The following is an 11107-nucleotide window of genomic DNA, read 5'->3' as shown; positions in this document are numbered from 1 at the left end:
GATAGGACCGCTGTGTGTTTTCAACTAATTAATCAAAAGGAGGGATCCTCCCAAGTTTCTTCTATTGTTTCTGAAAGTAAATCAGGTTATGCGGACAAGCCACCCTTCAAGCCTCTTCCTCCTGAAGAAGGGAACGAGGAGAAGGAAGAGAAGAAGAAGAAGAAGAAGGGAAAGAAGAAGAAGAAGAAGAAGGAGAATAAAAAGAAAGAGGTAACGGCGTATCCCCGCGTGAATGAGATAACGCTAGGTAACCGTAAGTATGTTGCTCCTAATGATTATTGTGATAATGAATCTGAATATGATGATCTTCCTATGCCCTTTACATACATTAGCAATCATGATTTGAATGAGCACACTACTTTTGATATTGCAAATCTCTGGGAAATTAATTCTGAAAATGATGACAATGTGCCTCCGATCTTTGATGATTATTATAAAGAATGCTATGATATAGGTTCTAACTATCCTTATGAAACTTGTCATAGTCATGATTGGGTTACCAAAAACAATTCTCTTAATATGCAACTTGTTTACCATGTTCAAATTCTTGATAATAATCTTGCTCCAATTACTATTAATGAGAATAACTCCTCTTATGCCAAATTTAATGATACTTCTATGCATATGAACCATGATAAGAATGTTTTAAGTGATGGGTATATTGTGGATTTCATCAATGATGCTACTGAAAGTTACTATGAGAGAGGGAAATATGGTCGTATGCATCTTAATAATATTAAGTTTCCCCTCTTTATGTTGAGAATCTTGAAGTTACTCGTGTTTTATCCTCTTATGCTTGTCACTTTGTTCTTCATGAATTCATTTGTGTACAAGATTCCTCTTCATAGGAAGCATGTTAGACTTAAATTTGTTTTGAATTTGCCTCTTGAAGCTCTCTTTTGCCTCAAATACTATTTCCCGCGAATGGTTTATTAAAACTGCTGAGCCCATCTTAATGGCTATAAAGAAAGAACTTCTTGGGAGATAACCCATGTGTTATTTTGCTACAGTAATTTGTTTTATATTTGTGTCTTGGAAGTTGTTTACTACTGTAACAACCTCTCCTTATCTTAGTTTTGTGTTTTGTTGTGCCAAGTAAAGCCGTTGATAGAAAAGTAAGTACTAGATTTGGATTACTGCGCAGTTCCAGATTTCTTTGCTGTCACGAATCTGGGTCCACCTCCCTGTAGGTAACTCAGAAAATTAAGCCAATTTACGTGCATGATCCTCAGATATGTACGCAACTTTCATTAAATTTGAGCATTTTCATTTGAGCAAGTCTGGTACCATTTTAAAATTCGTCAATACGAACTGTTCTGTTTTGACAGATTCTGCCTTTTATTTCGCATTGCCTCTTTTGCTATGTTGGATGAATTTCTTTGATCCATTAATGTCCAGTAGCATTATGCAATGTCCAGAAGTGTTAAGAATGATTGTGTCACCTCTGAATATGTTAATTTTTATTGTGCACTAACCCTCTAATGAGTTGTTTCGAGTTTGGTGTGGAGGAAGTTTTCAAGGATCAAGAGAGGAGTATGATGCAACATGATCAAGGAGAGTGAAAGCTCTAAGCTTGGGGATGCCCCGGTGGTTCACCCCTGCATATATCAAGAAGACTCAAGCGTCTAAGCTTGGGGATGCCCAAGGCATCCCCTTCTTTATCGACAACATTATCAGGTTCCTCCCCTGAAACTATATTTTTATTCCATCACATCTTATGTGCTTTGCTTGGAGCGTCGGTTTGTTTTTGTTTTTGTTTGTGTTTGAATAAATTGGATTACATCATGCTTGTGTGGGAGAGAGACACGCTCCGCTGGTTCGTATGAACACATGTGTTCTTAGCTCATAATATTCATGGCGAAATTTCTTCTTCGTTAAATTGTTATATGGTTGGAATTGGAAAATGCTACATGTAGTAATTGGTATGATGCCTTGAATAACTTGATACTTGGCAATTGTTGTGCTCTTGTTTAAGCTCTTGCATCATATACCTTGCACCCATTAGTGAAGAAATACATAGAGCTTGTTAAAATTTGGTTTGCATGAGTGGTTTCTCTAGAGTCTAGATATTTTCTAGTAAGATGTTTGAACAACAAGGAAGACGATGTATAGTTTTATAATGCTTGTAATATGTGTTTTATGTGAGTTTTGCTGTACTAGTTCGTGCTTGTGTTTGCTTCAAACAACCTTGCTAGCCTAAACCTTGTATCGAGAGGGAATACTTCTCATGCATCCAAATCTTTGAGCCAAACAACACTATGCCATTTGTGTCCACCATACCTACCTACTACATGGTATTTTCCGCCATTCCAAAGTAAATTGCTTGAGTGCTACCTTTAAAATTCCATCATTTACCTTTGCAATATATAGCTCATGGGACAAATAGCTTCAAAAACTATTGTGGTATTGAATATGTAATTATGCACTTTATCTCTTATTAAGTTGCTTGTTGTGCGATAACCATGTTCACTGGGGACGCCATCAACTACTCCTTGTTGAATTTCATGTGAGTTGCTATGCATGTTCGTCTTGTCTGAAGTAAGAGCGATCTACCACCTTATGGTTAAGCATGCATATTGTTAGAGAAGAACATTGGGCCGCTAACTAAAGCCATGATCCATGGTGGAAGTTTCAGTTTTGGACATATATCCTCAATCTCAAATGAGAAATTTATTAATTGTTGTTACATGCTTATGCATAAAAGAGGAGTCCATTATCTGTTGTCTATGTTGTCCCGGTATGGATGTCTAAGTTGAGAATAATCAATAGCGAGAAATCCAATGCGAGCTTTCTCCTTAGACCTTTGTACAGGCGGCATAGAGGTACCCCTTTGTGACACTTGGTTAAAACATGTGCATTGTGATGATCTGGTAGTCCAAGCTAATTAGGACAAGGTGCGGGCACTATTAGTATACTATGCATGAGGCTTGCAACTTGTAAGATATAATTTACATGATACATATGCTTTATTACTACCGTTGACAAAATTGTTTCATGTTTTCAAAATAAAAGCTCTAGCACAAATATAGCAATCGATGCTTTCCTCTATGGAGGACCATTCTTTTACTTTTATTGTTGAGTCAGTTCCCCTATTTCTCTCCACCTCAAGAAGCAAACATTTGTGTGAACTGTGCATTGATTCTTATATACTTGCTTATTGCACTTGTTATATTGCTTTGCATTGACAACTATCCATGAGATATACATGTTACAAGTTGAAAGCAACCGCTGAAACTTAATCTTCCATTGTGTTGCTTCAATACCTTTACTAAGAATTTATTGCTTTATGAGTAACTCTCATGCAAGACTTATTGATTCTTGTCTTGAAAGTACTATTCATGAAAAGTCTTTGCTATATGATTCAATTGTTTACTCATTGCATTTACATTGTTTCGAATCGCTGCATTCATCTCATATGCTTTACAATGGTATGCTTAAGATTATGTTGGTAGCATGTCACCTCAGAAATTTTCTTTTATCGTTTACCTACTCGAGGACGAGTAGGAACTAAGCTTGGGGATGCTGATACGTCTCCAACGTATCTATAATTTCCGATGTTCCATGCTTGTTTTATGACAATACCAACATGTTTTGTTCACACTTTATATCATTTTTATGCGTTTTCCGGAACTAACCTATTGACGAGATGCCGAGAGGCCAGTTGCTGTTTTCTGCTGTTTTTGGTTTCAGAAATCCTAGTAACGAAATATTCTCGGAATCGGACGAAATCAACGCCCAAGTTCCTATTTTCATCGGAAGCATCCAGAACACCCGGGAAGGACCAGAGGGGAGCCCTGGGGGCCCCACACCACACCCCGGCGCGGCCAGGGGGGGGGCCGCGCCCCCCTATAGTGTGGGCCCCCCAGAGACCTTCCGACTCCGATTCTTCGCCTATTTAAGCCGTCGTGACCTAAAACTTCGATACCAATTGACGAAACTCCAGAAAGACTCCAGGGGCGCCGCCACCGTCGCGAAACTCCAATTCGGGGGACAGAACTCTGTTCCGGCACCCTGCCGGAGCGGGGAAGTGCCCCCGGAAGGCTTCTCCATCGACACCGCTGCCATCTCCACCGCCATCTTCATCACCGCTGCTACTCCCATGAGGAGGGAGTAGTTCTCCATCGAGGCTCGGGGCTGTACCGGTAGCTATGTGGTTAATCTCTCTCCATGTACTTCAATACAATGATCTCATGAGCTGCTTTACATGATTGGGATTCATATGAGTTTTGTATCACAATTCATCTATGTGCTACTCTAGTGATGTTATTAAAGTAGTTCTATTCCTCCTGCACGTGTGTAAAGGTGACTAGTGTGTGCACCGTGTGGTTCTTGTCGTAGGCTATGATCATGATCTCTTGTAGATTGTGGAGTTAATTATCACTATGATGGTATTGATGTGATCTATTTGGTTATATTGATCTATCTTACACTAAAGGTTACTTAAATATGAACGAATTGTGGAGCTTGTTAACTCCGGCATTGAGGGTTCGTGTAATCCTACGCAATGCGTTCATCATCCAACAAAAGTGTAGAGTATGCATTTATCTATTCTGTTATGTGATCAATGTTGAGAGTGTCCACTAGTGAAAGTGTAATCCCTAGGCCTTGTTCCTAAATACTGCTGCGTTACTACTGCTTGTTTATCGTTTTCTTTGCGTTATCTGCTGCAATACCACCACCATCAACTACACGCCCGCAAGCTATTTTCTGGCACCGTTGCTACTGCTCATACTTATTCATACCACCTGTATTTCACTATCTCTTCGCCGAACTAGTGCACCTATTTGGTGTGTTGGGGACACAAGAGACTTCTTGCTTTGTGGTTGCAGGGTTGCATGAGAGGGATATCTTTGACCTCTTCCTCCCTGAGTTCGATAAACCTTGGGTATCCACTTAAGGGAAAACTTGCTGCTGTTCTACAAACCTCTGCTCTTGGAGGCCCAACACTGTCTACAGGAAAGGAGGGGGAACGTAGACATCAGTACCTCTTATGCAAGTCTTATTGATGCTTGTCTTGAAAGTACTATTCATGAAAAGTCTTTACTATATGATTCAGTTGTTTACTCATTGTCTTCATCATTGCTTCGAATCGCTGCATTCATCTCATATGCTTTACAATAGTATTGATCAAGATTATGTTGGTAGCATGTCACTTAAGAAATTATCATTGTTATCGTTTACCTACTCGAGGGCGAGTAGGAACTAAGCTTGGGGATGCTTGATACGTCTCCAACGTATCTATAATTTCTTATGTTCCATGCTAGTTTTATGACATTACCTACATGTTTTGTTCACACTTTATATCGTTATGATGCGTTTTCCGGAACTAACCTATTGACGAGATGCCGAAGTGCTGATACGTCTCCAACGTACCTATAATTTCTGATGTTCCATGCTTGTTTTATGACAATACTTACATGTTTTGCTTGCACTTTATGATGTTTTTATGCATTTTCCGGAACTAACCTATTAACAAGATGCCACAGTGCCAGTTCCTGTTTTCTGCTATTTTTGGTTCCAGAAAGGCTGTTCGGGCAATATTCTCGGAATTGGACGAAATCAACGCCAAAGATCTTATTTTTCCCGGGAGGCTCCAGAACACCGAAGGGGAGTCGGAGGAGAGCCAGGGGGCCACCACACAGGTGGGCCGCGCGGGCTACACCCTGGCCGCACCGGCCTGCTGTGGGGCCACCCTGTCGCCCCTCCTGCGCCGCCTCTTCGCCTATATAAGCCCTTTCGACCTAAAAACGCGAGACCGATTGACGAAACTCCAGAAAGACTCCAGGGGCGCCGCCACCATCGCGAAACTCCAATTCGGAGGACAGAAGTCTCTGTTCCGGCACCCTGCCGGGACGGGGAAGTGCCCCCGGAAGCCATCTCCATCAACGCCACCGCCTCCATCATGCTCCGTGAGTAGTTCCCCCATGGACTACGGGTTCTAGCTGTAGCTAGTTGGTATCATCTCTCCCATGTACTTCAATACAATGATCTCATGAGCTGCCTTACATGATTGAGATTCATCCGATGTAATCGGTGTTGTGTTTGTTGGGATCCGATGGATTGCTATGTTATGATTGTCTATCTACAAAGTTTGTGAAGTTATTGTTGCTGCAATCTTGTTGTGTTTAATGCTTGTCACTAGGGCCCGAGTGGCATGATCTTAGATTTAAGCTCTATACTTATTGCTTAGATTGTATCTACAAGTTGTATGCACATGTCTATGTCCGGAACCAAAGGCCCCAAAGTGACAGAAATTGGGACAACTGGAGGGAAAGGCTTAGATATGAGGATCACATGTTTTCACGGAGTGTTAATGCTTTGCTCCGGTGCTCTATTAAAAGGAGTACCTTAATTTCCAGTAGATTCCCTAGAGGCCTGGCTGCCACCGGCTGGTAGGACAAAAGATGTTGTACAAGTTTCTCATTGCGAGCACGTATGACTATATATGGGAAACATGCCTACATGATTAATGATCTTGATGTTCTGTCTTAATGCTATTTCAATCCTATCAATTGCCCAACTGTAATTTGTTCACCCAACACTTGTTATTGGAGAGTTGCCACTAGTGTAGATAGCTGGGAACCCCGGTCCATCTCTCATCATCATATACTCGTTCTACATGACATTGGAAGTAATATCAACTATTTTCTGGTGCCATTGCTCTCATATTACTGCTACTGCTGCTGTGTTACTATTACTACTGCTCTCATATTACTGCTGCTTTCACATCACCCCTGTTACTAGTGCTTTTCCAGGTGCAGCTGAATTGACAACTCAGTTGTTAAGGCTTATAAGTATTCTTTACCTCCCCTTGTGTCGAATCAATAAATTTGGGTTTTACTACCCGCGAAGACTGCTACGATCCCCTATACTTGTGGGTCATCAAGACTGTTTTCTGGCGCCATTGCCGGGGAGGCATAGCTCTACTCATAAGTTCACCTGGGGAGTATACTCTACCTCTCTCTCCGTTTTATTTTATTTTGTTTTGCTTAGTTTACTTTTGTCTAGTTTATTTGTGCTTAGTTTATTTCCGTCTAGTATTATTTTGCCTAGTTTACTTTTGTTTTTGTTTTGTTTTACTTTCCTCATATACCCAAAAATCCATAAAAATTTGAAAAACCTAAAAATTAAAAACTGTTGCTATGGGAGAACCTACAACCTACTTGGAGCTTATAGAATATTATAATAATTATAGAGAATCAAGAGCGGGAAACGTGATGAGTGCTGTGATAGAAAAATTGAATACAATTGCTAAAATCTTGCTTAAACGCCATGATATAAACTGTTGCTCTCAACAGGACACTAAACATCTTAAATTTCAATGTGGCTTTAGTGAGGAATTTTTAATTAAGAACTATAATCGGAATAGCTATATTCATTTTGGGTTTGAAGAGGTAGAACATTTTGTCATATTTATGGGAGCCTCTGAGATAGAATCTTTCATGGTTAAAAATTATGAAACTTGTGTTGTTTGTAAGGACCTTAAAGATTATGTCTCTTCTATCCTTAATTTTTGCAATGAAAGTTACACTGATAATCCTTATATCATTGATTATAAAGAGAGACTCATTAATGCACAAGAATGCACTCACAATTTGCAGGGACCTGTGGAAGAAGAAATTGATGAACCTGAAAGCTCATTGGATGAAAAAGAGGAGGAAATTGATGAACCTGAAAGCTCATTGGATGAAAAAGAAGAGGAGAGTGATGAACAAAAGGAGGAAGAATGGATTAGCTACCCATGCCAACCTTCTAATGAGAGTAACTCTTTATCTCTTACATTATTTGATTGTCCTCCATGCTTACCAAAGGAGGTTGAATGTTATGTTCCTGTGGATTCTCTTGAAATATTCCCTATGAGTAAAACTTGTGAGAATAATTATGCTACTGCTATTTATGATAATCCATGCTACTTTGATAAATCTTATGATAATGCTTTGTTTATGCCTGATGTCGAAATGCATGGTACTAAAGAGTTTTGCTTAGCAAATGTTTATGATAAATCTCTAGATGATGGTCCTATGTTACTTGATAATATTAATTGTACTACTAATGAAAATGGGATTGGAGAGTTCTTGACTTTATCTATGAGTCCCATATCTCTTGAGAATGATCAATCATCTTGTTATAGTATTGATAAAAGTGGGTTTGAAAGTTTTAATCCCATTATTTTTGAGCTTGATAAGAATTATATGTTTATGGATCATGAGAAGCATGCTTTATGTGATAGTTATATTGTTGAGTTTATCCATGAAGCTACTGAAAATTATTATGAGAGAGGAAAATATGGTTGTAGAAATTTGCATGGTACTAAAACACCTCTCTATATGCTAAATTTTTTGAATTTACTCTTGTTTTATCTTCTTATGCTTGTCACTTTGTTCTTCATGAATTTATTTGTGTACAAGATTCCTATGCATAGGAAGTGGGTTAGATTTAAATGTGTTTTGAACTTGCTTTTTGATGCTCTCCTTTGCTTCAATTTCTATTTTTCATGTGAGCATCATTAAAATTTGCTGAGCCCATCTTAATGGCTATAAAGAAAGAACTTCTTGGGAGATAACCCATGTCTTTATTTTACTACTGTTTTGTTGTGTCTTGGAAGTTGTTACTACTGTAGCAACCACTCCTTATCTTTATTTTATTGCAATGTTGTGCCAAGTGACGCCTCTAATCGAAGGTTGATGCTAGATTTGGATTTCTGCGCAGAAATAGATTTCTATCTGTCACGAATCTGGGCTGTTTTCTCTGTAGGTAACTCAGAAAAATATGCCAATTTACTTGCGTGTTCCTCAGATATGTATGCAACTTTCATTAGTTTGAGTTTTCTGATTTGAGCAACGGAAGTACCTGTTTAAAATTCGTCTTTACTGGCTGTTCTGTTTTGGCAGATTCTGTCTCTGTTTTTTGCATTGTCTCTTGTGGACTTTAAGCAAGGCTTTCTAGACGTGGAGAGTTGTAGCTAATGTTTTATTGAGTTCTTGCAATGTGTCACTACAGGACCAAGGTGGATTCAAGTTTTTTGAGTACTAACCCCTCTAATGAAGTTTATGAGAAGTTTGGTGTGAAGGAAGTTTTCAAGGGTCAAGAGAGGAGGATGATATATGATCAAGAAGAGTGAAAAGTCTAAGCTTGGGGATGCCCCCGTGGTTCATCCCTGCATATTTCAAGAAGACTCAAGCGGCTAAGCTTGGGGATGCCCAAGGCATCCCCTTCTTCATCAACTTATCAGGTTTCTTCTATTGAAACTATATTTTTATTCGGTCACATCATATGTGCTTTACTTGGAGCGTCTGTGTGTTTTTATTTTTGTTTTTGTTTGAATAAGATCGGATCCTAGCAATCCTTGTTTGGGAGAGAGACACGCTCCGCTTTTTCATATGAACACTTGTTCTTCGTTTTACTTTTAATGTTCAATGATAAAAGTTGGAAGCCACATCACTTATGGTTATTTGGTTGGAAACAGAAAATGCCTCATATTGTCTTGAATAATTTGACACTTGGCAATTGTTTTGAGCTCTCAAGTAGATCATGATTAAGTTTTTTTTCATGTAGTTTAAACCTATTAGTGGAGAACTACTGTAGAGCTTGTTGAAATTGGTTTGCATGATTGGTCTCTCTTAAGGTCTAGATATTTTCTGGTAAAAGTGTTTGAGCAACAAGGAAGACAGTGTAGAGTATTATAATGCTTGCAATATGTTCTTATGTAAGTTTTGCTGTACCGGTTCATACTTGTGTTTGCTTCAAACAACCTTGCTAGCCAAAGCCTTGTACTGAGAGGAAATGCTTCTCGTGCATCCAAAACCTTGAGCCAAAACCTATGCCATTTGTGTCCACCATATCTACCTACTATGTGGTATTTCCTGCCATTCCAAGTAAATACTTCATGTGCTACCTTTAAACAATTCAAAAGCTATTATCTCTTATTTGTGTTAATGTTTTATAGCTCATGAGGAAGTATGTGGTGTTTATCTTTCAATCTTGTCATTTACTTTTGACGGACTTTCACAATGGACTAGTGGCTTCATCCGCTTATCCAATAATTTTGCAAAAAGAGCTGGCGCGGGGTTCCCAGTCCCCAATTAATCAACTTTCATTAATAATTATCTTCACATGTTTTGCTCTGATTCATCAGTAAGCAACTTAATTTTGCAAATAGACACTCCTCCATGGTATGTGATTGTTGGAAGGCACCCGAGGATTCGGTTAGCCATGGCTTGAGAAAGCAAAGGTTGGGAGGAGTGTCATCAAAAAAAAAACTAAACTAAAGTACATGTGTAAACAAAAGAGAAGAGGGATGATCTACCTTGCTGGTAGAGATAACGTCCTTCATGGGAGCCGCTCTTGGAAGTCTGGTTGATGAGGTAGTTAGAGTGCCCACTATCATTCGTTGACAACAACAAACACCTCTCAAAATTTTACTTTTATGCTCTCTATATGATTTCAAAACTTAAAAAGCTCTAGCACATGATTTAATCCCTGCTTCCCTCTGCGAAGGGCCATTCTTTTACTTTATGTTGAGTCAGTTTACCTACTTCCTTCCATCTTAGAAGCAAACACTTGTGTTAACTGTGCATTGATTCTTACATACTTGCTTATTTGCATTCATCATATTACTTTATGTTGACAATTATCCATAAGATATGCATGTTGAAAGTTGAAAGCAACTGCTGAAACTTAAATCTTCCTCTGTGTTGCTTCAATGCTTTTACTTTGAATCTATTGCTTTATGAGTTAACTCTTGTGCAAGGCTTTTGATGCTTGTCTTGAAAGTACTATTCATGAAAAGTTTTGCTATATGTTACCTATTTGTTAGCAACTATAGATTATTGCCTTGAGTCACTTCATTCATTTCATGTGCTTTGTAATAGTATGATCAAGGTTATGTAAGTAGCATGTCACTACAGAAATTACTCTTTTTATCGTTTACCTACTCGAGGACGAGCAGGAACTAAGCTTGGGGATGCTGATACGTCTCCAACGTACCTATAATTTCTGATGTTCCATGCTTGTTTTATGACAATACTTACATGTTTTGCTTGCACTTTATGATGTTTTTATGCATTTTCCGGAACTAACCTATTAACAAGATGCCACAGTGCCAGTT

This window comes from Lolium perenne, chromosome 3, assembly GCF_019359855.2.
Source record: "Lolium perenne isolate Kyuss_39 chromosome 3, Kyuss_2.0, whole genome shotgun sequence".
Taxonomy (NCBI): Eukaryota; Viridiplantae; Streptophyta; class Magnoliopsida; order Poales; family Poaceae; genus Lolium; species Lolium perenne.
This window is presented reverse-complemented; position numbering follows the sequence as displayed.